At 47.2% G+C, this 9,890-nt stretch overlaps 1 long non-coding RNA gene across 1 annotated transcript; it reads left to right on the forward strand.

The window, feature by feature from the left end:
- The first annotated feature begins 33 nt into the window (after positions 1–33).
- Positions 34–1,347, forward strand: LOC121846890. Its single transcript, XR_006083877.1, has 2 exons — positions 34–182; positions 314–1,347. It is a non-coding gene; the product is annotated as an uncharacterized LOC121846890 (long non-coding RNA).
- The last annotated feature ends 8,543 nt before the right edge of the window (positions 1,348–9,890 follow it).

The following is a 9,890-nucleotide window of genomic DNA, read 5'->3' on the forward strand; positions in this document are numbered from 1 at the left end:
GCCTGTTCCAGGGAGAGGAGAAAGCTGTGACCTGGCTGAGAGGATCCAGGGAGAGGAGAAAGCTCGCCTGTTTGACCTGGCTGAGAGGATCCAGGGAGAGGAGAAAGCTCGCCTGTTTGACCTGGCTGAGAGGATCCAGGGAGAGGAGAAAGCTCGCCTGTTTGAGCTATCCTACACAGAGAGTCAGTCCTCCCATAGCAAACAAATGGGTGTATGAGCATTAACCATAATCACATACAGTATATGGTCAAGATTTGTACAGTGGTGCTTGTTATGGTCATTGTATACAAGTTGTGTTCTTTGTGATTGACAGCTATGTAAGGAAATCGTGGAGAGGCACACAGGCTACCCACCCAACTGGGATAAGAACCTGTCCCTGGCCAGCGAGAGGCTCCTGCAGCATCCAGCACTTCAGCCTGTACCTGGACAAGGAGCCCACAAACTCCCAGGCCCCCGGGGTGGTGTTGTCCAGACAAACAGGACCCTGACTGCACCTCACACTGCGGGAATGTTTTCCACTGGGGACGTTACATGACTTTTGCAACCTGGACTGAACCCAATCAAGCTGTTCATCTCTCACACACACTCTTTTATTTACTATTTCCCTGTCTCTCTCTGTATCTCTTTCTCTGCCTCTCTCGCGGCTTTTAACGTTGTGATTATGTGGCCTCCAGCTTTAGTTCTCCCATTAGGACGGTCAGGCTGAGATTGAGGGAAACCCAATGTGTGCGCAGAAATGGAGGATTAGAGCAGGCTCTTAATCTAGGACAGACTTGTTCCGTGCCACGCTTTCCTCTGGACTCTTAGCATGACCCAGGCTCCAAATCACCACCGCTGCCCACCGACTATCCATCCGGCTGAGATGGTCCTTTAAAAAACAAATGGATTCAAGGAGCTTTTTTGCTCCTTTTGACAGCAGAGCTATAATCCCTCACGGATTTAAATGACACATTAAATGTTACAATGCCAGGGACGCATTTAGAGGTGTGTGCTCCTCCTGTGATACACAGACACGAGGACAGAAACACACACCACACACACACACACACTGAACAGTGGAGCACTTTCAACTTCACAGAGACATTTTGTTGCGCAGACATTGAGAGTCACAACTACGCTAACACAGACAGAGACATTGCACACAGACATGCAAGGGTCCTCAGCAGGGACTCATTCCTCTGTTCTAGGAGAGACCTACCTCGCTCACCTTCCATTCCCTCGTTCCTCTGTTCTCGGAGAGACCTTCTACCTCGCTCACCTTCCACATTCTGACTGTGAACATGCTATTTTTTTTCTGCTGTCCACAGATTAAAATACTCTAACAAAGATTCATTTTTCCACTTAAAATGTTCTCAGAGCTTTACTTTTTTTATACTGTGTTTATTTTTTCTATGAGACATTTTATTTCTGGTGTAAGTATTTATTGATGTATACAAATATGACAAATTAGTATTAGAAGGAGATGCAAAAAAATCTATGAATCTATAGTACAATGTGCCGCTGTTGAATATATTTAGTGTTTTTTGCTCCGTCACCTTACTTTATCATTTACCTTTTCTTGTGTCCTCTCTTCTGCTTGAATCTCCCTCTATCTGTCTCCCTCTCCTGTCTCCCTCGCTCTCTCTCATCCCTCTCTTATGTCCCTCTCTTCCACTGTCTCCCCCCCGCCCCCTGTCTCTGAGAGTCGGTTGCCCACCCCAAATCAGCAAGCTGCTGAAGGATTGTAGGAACCCATGGAATCGCCGTGACCACGGATGCAGGCAGGCAGCCACGGCAACGCTGGAATGTGGGGCGTCTGAGGAGATAAGAGCTGTGAGCCCAGCCAGGGAGAGAGGGAGAGGGAAGGGATGGAGGAAGAGGGGGAAAGAGACAGAGAGAGGGTGAGAGAGAGGCAAGCCTGTGAATGGGAGACAGAGAGACAACACTATAAACAGCCGGAAGAAGAGAATAGCGACAGAGCAGAAAAGAGAGGGGGGGGGCATGGAGGCACACACTGGAGATGGGAAGCCAGTCTTATTCCTCTTTGCATTTCATTTACATCCCTGGCCGTATCGACCATCCGGATTGGGAGCAAAGCCCAGGGCTTAGGAGCGGAATAAAAAGACAAAATGCCTTTGCTGCTCTCATCCCTGCCTGATAATACCCCTTCTGTTTTTCTTTTCTCTTTTTCTCCATCTATAAGTAGATACTGTCCGAAATGCCAGCGGAAAAGCGACACCTCCGCTTGCTGTGCATCTCAGATAGACCGAACGGGAGTAGGGGCTGAAAAGATGGCTTTAGAGGCTGGGCCTATCTCCTCTCTGGCTGGTTGGAGAAGGTTGGGTTGTGGTAGGGGGTGGAATAGGCATAATGTACTGAGCTGGCCACAGATTTTGCATCATCTTACACTCTGGAAAAACTTCCCTGCAGATCAGTTTCCTAAGCAGGGAAACCTGTTTCAAGGGTGTTTAATCTACGCCGCCCATTTCTGTGATCATGGCCAATGGCTGAACTTGACATATTTTTAGCACAGGATTGTTCTTGTTATTCATCCATACTTGTAGGTTTGTCTAATGCAGCGGCTGTTGATGGTTGGTTTTGCACCGTAGGTCTTATAGATGGGCTCCCGAGTGGCACAGCGGTCTAAGGCACTGCATGTCAGTGCAAGAGGCGTTCCTACAGTCCATGGTTCAAATCCAGGCTGTATCACATCAGGCCGTGATTGGGAGTGCAGGTTTGGCCGGGGTAGGCCATCATTGTAAATAAGAATTTCTTCTTAACTGACTTGCCGAGTTAAATAAAGTTTTTTTTTTAAATGACAAAATATAGATGACAGTGTGGAGTGTCCCCATTGTCGTGCTGGGGCTCCAGAGTGCCTCAGCACCAGCAGACTAGCTGGGACATCCAAGGTGTTTTTCTAGTGTATGCTCAACAAGCCAAAAGTCTAATAGAACATGTATGGGACCAAAGCGTTCCTTTGTGTTATGCGCTGTAGGTTATTTTCCTCTTGGAGAATGACTTTGTTGACATGTTTTAATGTGTGAATTGGCATGCTTGCAGGTTTAGTTGGTTATTGCCTTAATGAGTGTGTGTCTCGGTGTGTGACAGCCATTGTGTAAGACCCTGCAGGTACCGTGTGTTTGTGGCTTTACAGAGAGTCTGTTTGTACAGGTGCTAGCAGCTCTCTCCATTGTCTTTACTGTATATGTCTTTATGTTGGTTTGTTTGTCTCCTGTTGTGCAGAAAGTCTAAATGTGTATTCTCCGCCTGTAAGTGTCCCTGCCTGTTTTTAAATGGACTAAGTCATTGTGTTGATGAGAACATTGTCCAGGTCTTTGTGTAGGAATACTAGGTATATAGTGCTGTCATAGGACCTTGTGTTGCTGCTGCTGAGCTTATTGAAAGTGCTTGTTGTTGAACAGATGAGTATCCACAACAGGGACCTAAAACAAAGCCTGTAGACAGTGTGAGGAAGAGCGTGTTACCTGCCTCCACCAGATGCCTGGGGGTGATGGTCACCTCACAACCCCCTACCACACATCCACAGCATCCTCCTCATCGTCTCTTTAATAAAGCCCTCAACAATAGGGACAGATATAGGAGGGGTTGGGGGATTTGGCCATCTACATTTTCAGGATCAATCTTGAACCCTTGCTAATATCTGTCCCCAGCCCCCACATACCTCCAATGGGTTGCCTGGCCCTAGCCTGGGAGATGCCTGGCCCTAGCCTGGGAGATGCCTGGCCCTAGCCTGGGAGGTGCCTGGCCCTAGCCTGGGAGGTGCCTGGCCCTAGCCTGGGAGGTGCCTGGCCCTAGCCTGGGAGGTGCCTGGCCCTAGCCTGGGAGGTGCCTGGCCCTAGCCTGGGAGGTGCCTGGCCCTAGCCTGGGAGGTGCCTGGCCCTAGCCTGGGAGGTGCCTGGCCCTAGCCTGGGAGGTGCCTGGGAGATGCCTGGCTCTGCCTGGCTGTTTTGCTCCTTCAGCAGGGCATGGAGGGCTGGTGGTGCCTGGCTGATAGGAAAGGAGCCATGTTCCTCTGTCCAGGTTGGAGAGGTAGTTGAGGGATTTACCCAGGCAGACAGGTGCATGGAGGACCACAGGGGATGTCTGGACAAAGGGTTTTTAACGCTGTCTCCATAGTACACCGCCGCCCTACATCTCGACCGACAGCTTTGTGTCTGGTTTTTTTTTTCAATATGTATTTTAGTATTACGGTATAGTAAATGTAAAATAACCTCTTGGAGTTATACTTGGCTAACTGAATTGCCATTGTTATTTCCCTAAATTCCCATTGTTATCTTGTGTACATACATTTGTTTATTTGATATAGCACCACTGCACTTTCGTATATCAAAGACAGCAGTGCAGAGCATAATTGAAGATAGCTACTGTGGAGAAAGGTCTCTCTCCGCATTACTACGGAAAGGCAGAAAAAGCCCCTTTCTCCGTTCCCTTCTTAGACCTATTTAAATAATTGAGGAGTAAACTGACAAATTAGGCACCTTTATGGACGCCCCTGGACTCTCTCAGGGGTCTCTCCGTTTCCCCTATACAACAGAGCGCCACTGGCCATGAGATAATATCTCTGTTTGCTTTGAGAGGGGCTGAGGGAGGGGGGTTGGCGGGGAGTTGGCCAGAACGAGAAGCAGGCCACACTTCCTCCCCCAGGTTCTAATTTTGTGCGACATTAAAGAGCTTGGCCTCCATTTAGGACACAGAGGCTTTTTCATCATTTGCAGCGTCTTAGCTCGCTTGGGGTGCCTCTCTTTCTCTCTATCTCTCTCCAGTCTCTCTCTATCTCTCTCCAGTCTCTCTCTCTCTCTCTCCAGTCTCTCTCTCCAGTCTCTCTCTCCAGTCTCTCTCTCCAGTCTCTCTCTCCAGTCTCTCTCCAGTCTCTCTCTCTCTCTCTCTCTCTCTCTCTCCAGTCTCTCTCTCTCTCTCTCCAGTCTCTCTCTCTCTCTCTCCAGTCTCTCTCTCTCTCTCCAGTCTCTCTCTCTCTCTCCAGTCTCTCTCTCTCTCCAGTCTCTCTCTCTCTCCAGTCTCTCTCTCTCTCCAGTCTCTCTCTCTCTCCAGTCTCTCTCTCTCTCCAGTCTCTCTCTCGCTCTCTCTCTCCAGTCTCGCTCTCTCTCTCCAGTCTCGCTCTCTCTCTTCAGTCTCTCTCTCTCTCTCCAGTCTCTCTCTCTCTCCAGTCTCTCTCTCTCTCTCCAGTCTCTCTCTCTCTCTCCAGTCTCTCTCTCTCTCTCCAGTCTCTCTCTCTCTCTCCAGTCTCTCTCTCTCTCTCTCCAGTCTCTCTCTCTCCAGTCTCTCTCTCTCTCCAGTCTCTCTCTCTCTCTCTCCAGTCTCTCTCTCTCTCTCCAGTCTCTCTCTCTCTCTCTCTCTCTCTCTCTCTCTCTCTCCAGTCTCTCTCTCTCTCTCCAGTCTCTCTCTCTCTCTCCAGTCTCTCTCTCTCCAGTGTCTCTCTCTCTCTCTCTCTCTCTCTCTCTCCAGTCTCTCTCTCTCTCTCTCTCTCTCTCCAGTCTCTCTCTCTCTCTCTCCAGTCTCTCTCTCTCTCTCCAGTCTCTCTCTCTCTCTCTCTCTCTCTCTCTCTCTCTCTCCAGTCTCTCTCTCTCTCTCTCTCCAGTCTCTCTCTCTCTCTCTCTCTCTGTCTCTCTCTGTCTCTCTGTCTCTCTCTGTCTCTCTCTGTCTCTCTCTGTCTCTCTCTGTATCTGAATGAGATGCCTGGGGATGAAGAGTGATTCACACCCTTGGTTTCTGTCGGCTGACTATGTTCCTGCGTAAGGCAGTTGGTAGTAGGTGAGGATACAGTAAAAGTATAAAACAATCTCTGTTTAGACCTGAATTACCTGTTAAAACATGTTTCATGTCAGGAGTACATCACTACAGGTGTGTATCATTTACAACTCATAGTAATTAAATATGCAAAGAGATAAACAATGTGACCCTATTAGAAATCAGCTCACATTGTTCCTAAACACACGTCTTTTGCCTGGTAAAGTTTATTTTGTATATATTTTTTGCTCGACACCACCACTCATTCATGCACAGCACCAGCATGCGTAAGCATTTATTCACGGGATTGGTCACCTCATTCACTGTCTCATTGGGGCATTTCACAGCTGACATACAGACAAGCTAATCTAAAATCACCCAATTTACAAATGGAAATCCCATCATCCAATTGAGCTAATAGAGGGACTTCAATGGGGTAATAAGATGTGGCGTAATACTGTGTAAAAAGCCTGTAATGTTGTGTTGGTGTTTGAGACTGCGTGACTGGGTGTTTGACTGTGCACAGTGATTTTTGAGGCCTGCGGGGCTGACGGCAGCTCCGTGGCTGGGAAAGGGTTCCCCTCTCTGGGCTAGCAGACATGCCTGTCTACCCCTAGTAGTGGAGCCCTCAGTACCGGGACCAGAGGTGCAGGAGTGAAAGTACTCCCTGTGCGCTCAGTTCTTCTCTCTCACTCACTCTGTTTCTCTCTCTCTTCCTCTCTCTCAATGCTGCTGCAGTGCTTGCAGATGTGCACAAACAAGGGAGGATTAAAGCAAAACGAATCTAAACAGACAAATGGAATTAGAGTGATGGGTGTCGGTGGGCTGGTTTTGGAGTGATAAACATAATGATGGTGTGTGTGTGTGTGTGTGTGTGTGTGTGTGTGTGTGTTCCAGTGTCAAGGGGATTATCTGTGGTTAGGTGTGTTTGGCTTTGTGACTGCTTCTGGGTGTCTTTGTGTATTTGCCTCCGTCTGTTTTTGTAATTATGTGTGTATATATTTACTCAGTCTTTACTTGTGTATGTGACAAATGTGTTACTACAACTTGCCTCTCAAATATCAGTCTGTGTCCTCTGCTTGTGACGATGTGTATGTCTCTCCTCTTCCTGTCGGCGTTTGTTGCGATCATATTTTATTTTTGTTTATCACATTACGTCTGTGTACAGCTGTTAATCCCAGACAGACAGGACTGGTTTAGTCTACTGGATATACCCTGTGTGTTCAAATCTTTAAGAACACCTGCTCTTTCCGTGACATAGACCGACCAGGTGAATCCAGGTGAAAGCTATGATCCCTTATTGATGTCACTTGTTAAATCCACTTCAATCCGTGTAGATGAAGGGGAAGAGACAGGTTAAAGAAGGATTTTTAAGCCTTGAGACATGTATTCTGTGTGTGTGTGTGTGTGTGTGTGTGTGTGTGTGTGTGTGTGTGTGCCATTCAGAGGGTAAATGGGCAAGACAAAAATACTTAAGTGCCTTTGAACGGGGTATGGTAGTAGGTGCCAAGTGCAGCGGTTTGTGTGTGTCAAGAACTGCAACGCTACTGGGTTTTTCACACTCAACAGTTTCCCGTGTGTATCAAGAATAGTCCAACGCCCAAAGGACATGCAGCAAACCTGACACAACTGTGGGAAGCATTGGAGTGAACATGGGCCAGCATCCCTGTGGAATGCTTTTGACACCTTGTAGAATCCAAGCCCCAACGAATTGAGGCTGTTCTGAGGGAAAAAGGGGGTGCAACTCAATATTAGGAAGGTGTTCCTAATGTTTTGTACACTAAGTGTATGATGTGTGTCGGCTAAGATGAAGTTTCCTGTGCCAATTAAAATATGAACATTTCCCACGGTGTACAATATCAATTGTAATGGCTCTGATGTGTTCTTGTCAATGTCCAGCAGTTGAAGACTTCTTGTTTTTCTCTGGTTTCTACAGCAGGCTATGTGTCTGCTGAGGAATGAATAGGGACCAATGGGAGGTTCTGATCAGCAGCCTGGGGCTCCACTGCCTAGGAGCTCTGGGATTAGGGCTAAATCCTGCCCTGCCAGATGGGCACCAGCACCACATCAATCCCACCCACCACCACCAACCTTAGACCTCAGGGCCAGGCCTTGCTCCCCCTGGCCTGCACTGGGCTCTGTGGACCGGACAATAGGGAGATGGAACCCCTTCGGGAGCTCAGAAGGTATGGTTCTCCTCAACACATGGAGGTAATGTTGATAATAAATTATTATGTTGATTGTGATTAAATAACATTTCAAATATGTATAACTGTTTCCTTAAGCCCTGGAACTGTCCTACACTGCTAGTTTACAATACTCCTGCTGTACTTGCAAATAACTTTGGATGGAAATCTGTTAAGTTTGTGTGTGTTGTTTGAACAGTCTGGCTGAGGTGTGTATGTCGAGTGCCCTCTGCACCTGCTTGGAAGTAGCAAAATAAATAATGTATTATTAAACTGGTGTTAAATCAGACTAATTGGAAGTATTAAGGTACAATAGGAAACATTAAGACTTCAAAGTCATCCCTGACAAGCAGACATCTTTAAAATATCTACACTGTAGTATTTCCCTACCTGGATCAGTTATCCACAGCCTCTCCAGCAGCATCACTTACAAAATATTCTCTGAATTACTAGAAAGCAAATTACATCAAAGAAGTGTACAAACAAATAAAAGATTACAGGCTGTGTACATGTTCAGTCTAATGCCCTTTCAACAAGTAATGCACCACACAATGCCTTTCTCTCCCCAAGCTAAATGTGGATTTCTCCCTAAATACTATCCCCTGCTGGTCAGCCATGTTCTCCTCCAGGAGCTGTGAACAGTGAATCAGCGGCACCCAGGTAATGACAGTGTTCCATGCCACTGCCTTGTCTCCTTAACTGGTATTAGTTAGGCTTTGGAGTTCAAGTGGCTACAGGTTTTAGATGCAGATTTTCAAAAAGGGAAGAAAGAGAGTCTGGCTGTTGTTCTTGAAAAGCTGTGTTTATCCAGGATTAGAGACAGCAACATGTTAATAATTGTTTCTCACAGAACTCCAAAGAAGTACTTTCCTGTAATCCCCTAATCAGGCATTACACCTCTGAGCGAAGCCACAACGCAGGCGCATGCTGGCTGTGACGCAGCACACCCGCACTGTATTTAACACCACATCACACCCGCGCTGTATAAAACACCACATCACACCCGCGCTGTATAAAACACCACATCACACCGGGCACTGTATAAAACACCACATCACACCGGCACTGTATAAAACACCACATCACACCGGCACTGTATAAAAAACACCACATCACACCGGCACTGTATAAAACACCACATCACACCGGCACTGTATAAAACACCACATCACACCGGCACTGTATAAAACACCACATCACACCGGCACTGTATAAAAAAACACCACATCACACCCGGCACTGTATAAAACATCACACCGGCACTGTATAAAACACATCATCACCCGCACTGTATAAAACACCACATCACACCGGGCACTGTATAAAACACCACATCACACCGGCACTGTATAAAACACCACATCACACCCACTGCACTGTATAAAACACCACATCACACCGGCACTGTATAAAACACCACATCACACCGGCACTGTATAAAACACCACATCACACCGGCACTGTATAAAACACCACATCACACCGGCACTGTATAAAACACCACATCACACCCGCACTGTATAAAACACCACATCACACCGGGCACTGTATAAAACACCACATCACACCCGCACTGTATAAAACACCACATCACACCCGCACTGTATAAAACACCACATCACACCCGCACTGTATAAAACACCACATCACACCCGCACTGTATAAAACACCACATCACACCCGCACTGTATAAAACACCACATCACACCCGCACTGTGTAAAACACCACAACACACCCGCACTGTATAAAACACCACATCACACCCGCACTGTATAAAACACCACATCACACCCGCACTGTGTAAAACACCACATCACACCGCACTGTATAAAACACCACATCACACCCGCACTGTATAAAACACCACATCACACCGGCACTGTATAAAACACCACATCACACCCGCACTGTATAAAACACCACATCACACCCGCACTGTATAAAAACACCACATCACA

Source organism: Oncorhynchus tshawytscha, linkage group LG08, assembly GCF_018296145.1.
Source record: "Oncorhynchus tshawytscha isolate Ot180627B linkage group LG08, Otsh_v2.0, whole genome shotgun sequence".
Taxonomy (NCBI): domain Eukaryota; kingdom Metazoa; phylum Chordata; class Actinopteri; order Salmoniformes; family Salmonidae; genus Oncorhynchus; species Oncorhynchus tshawytscha.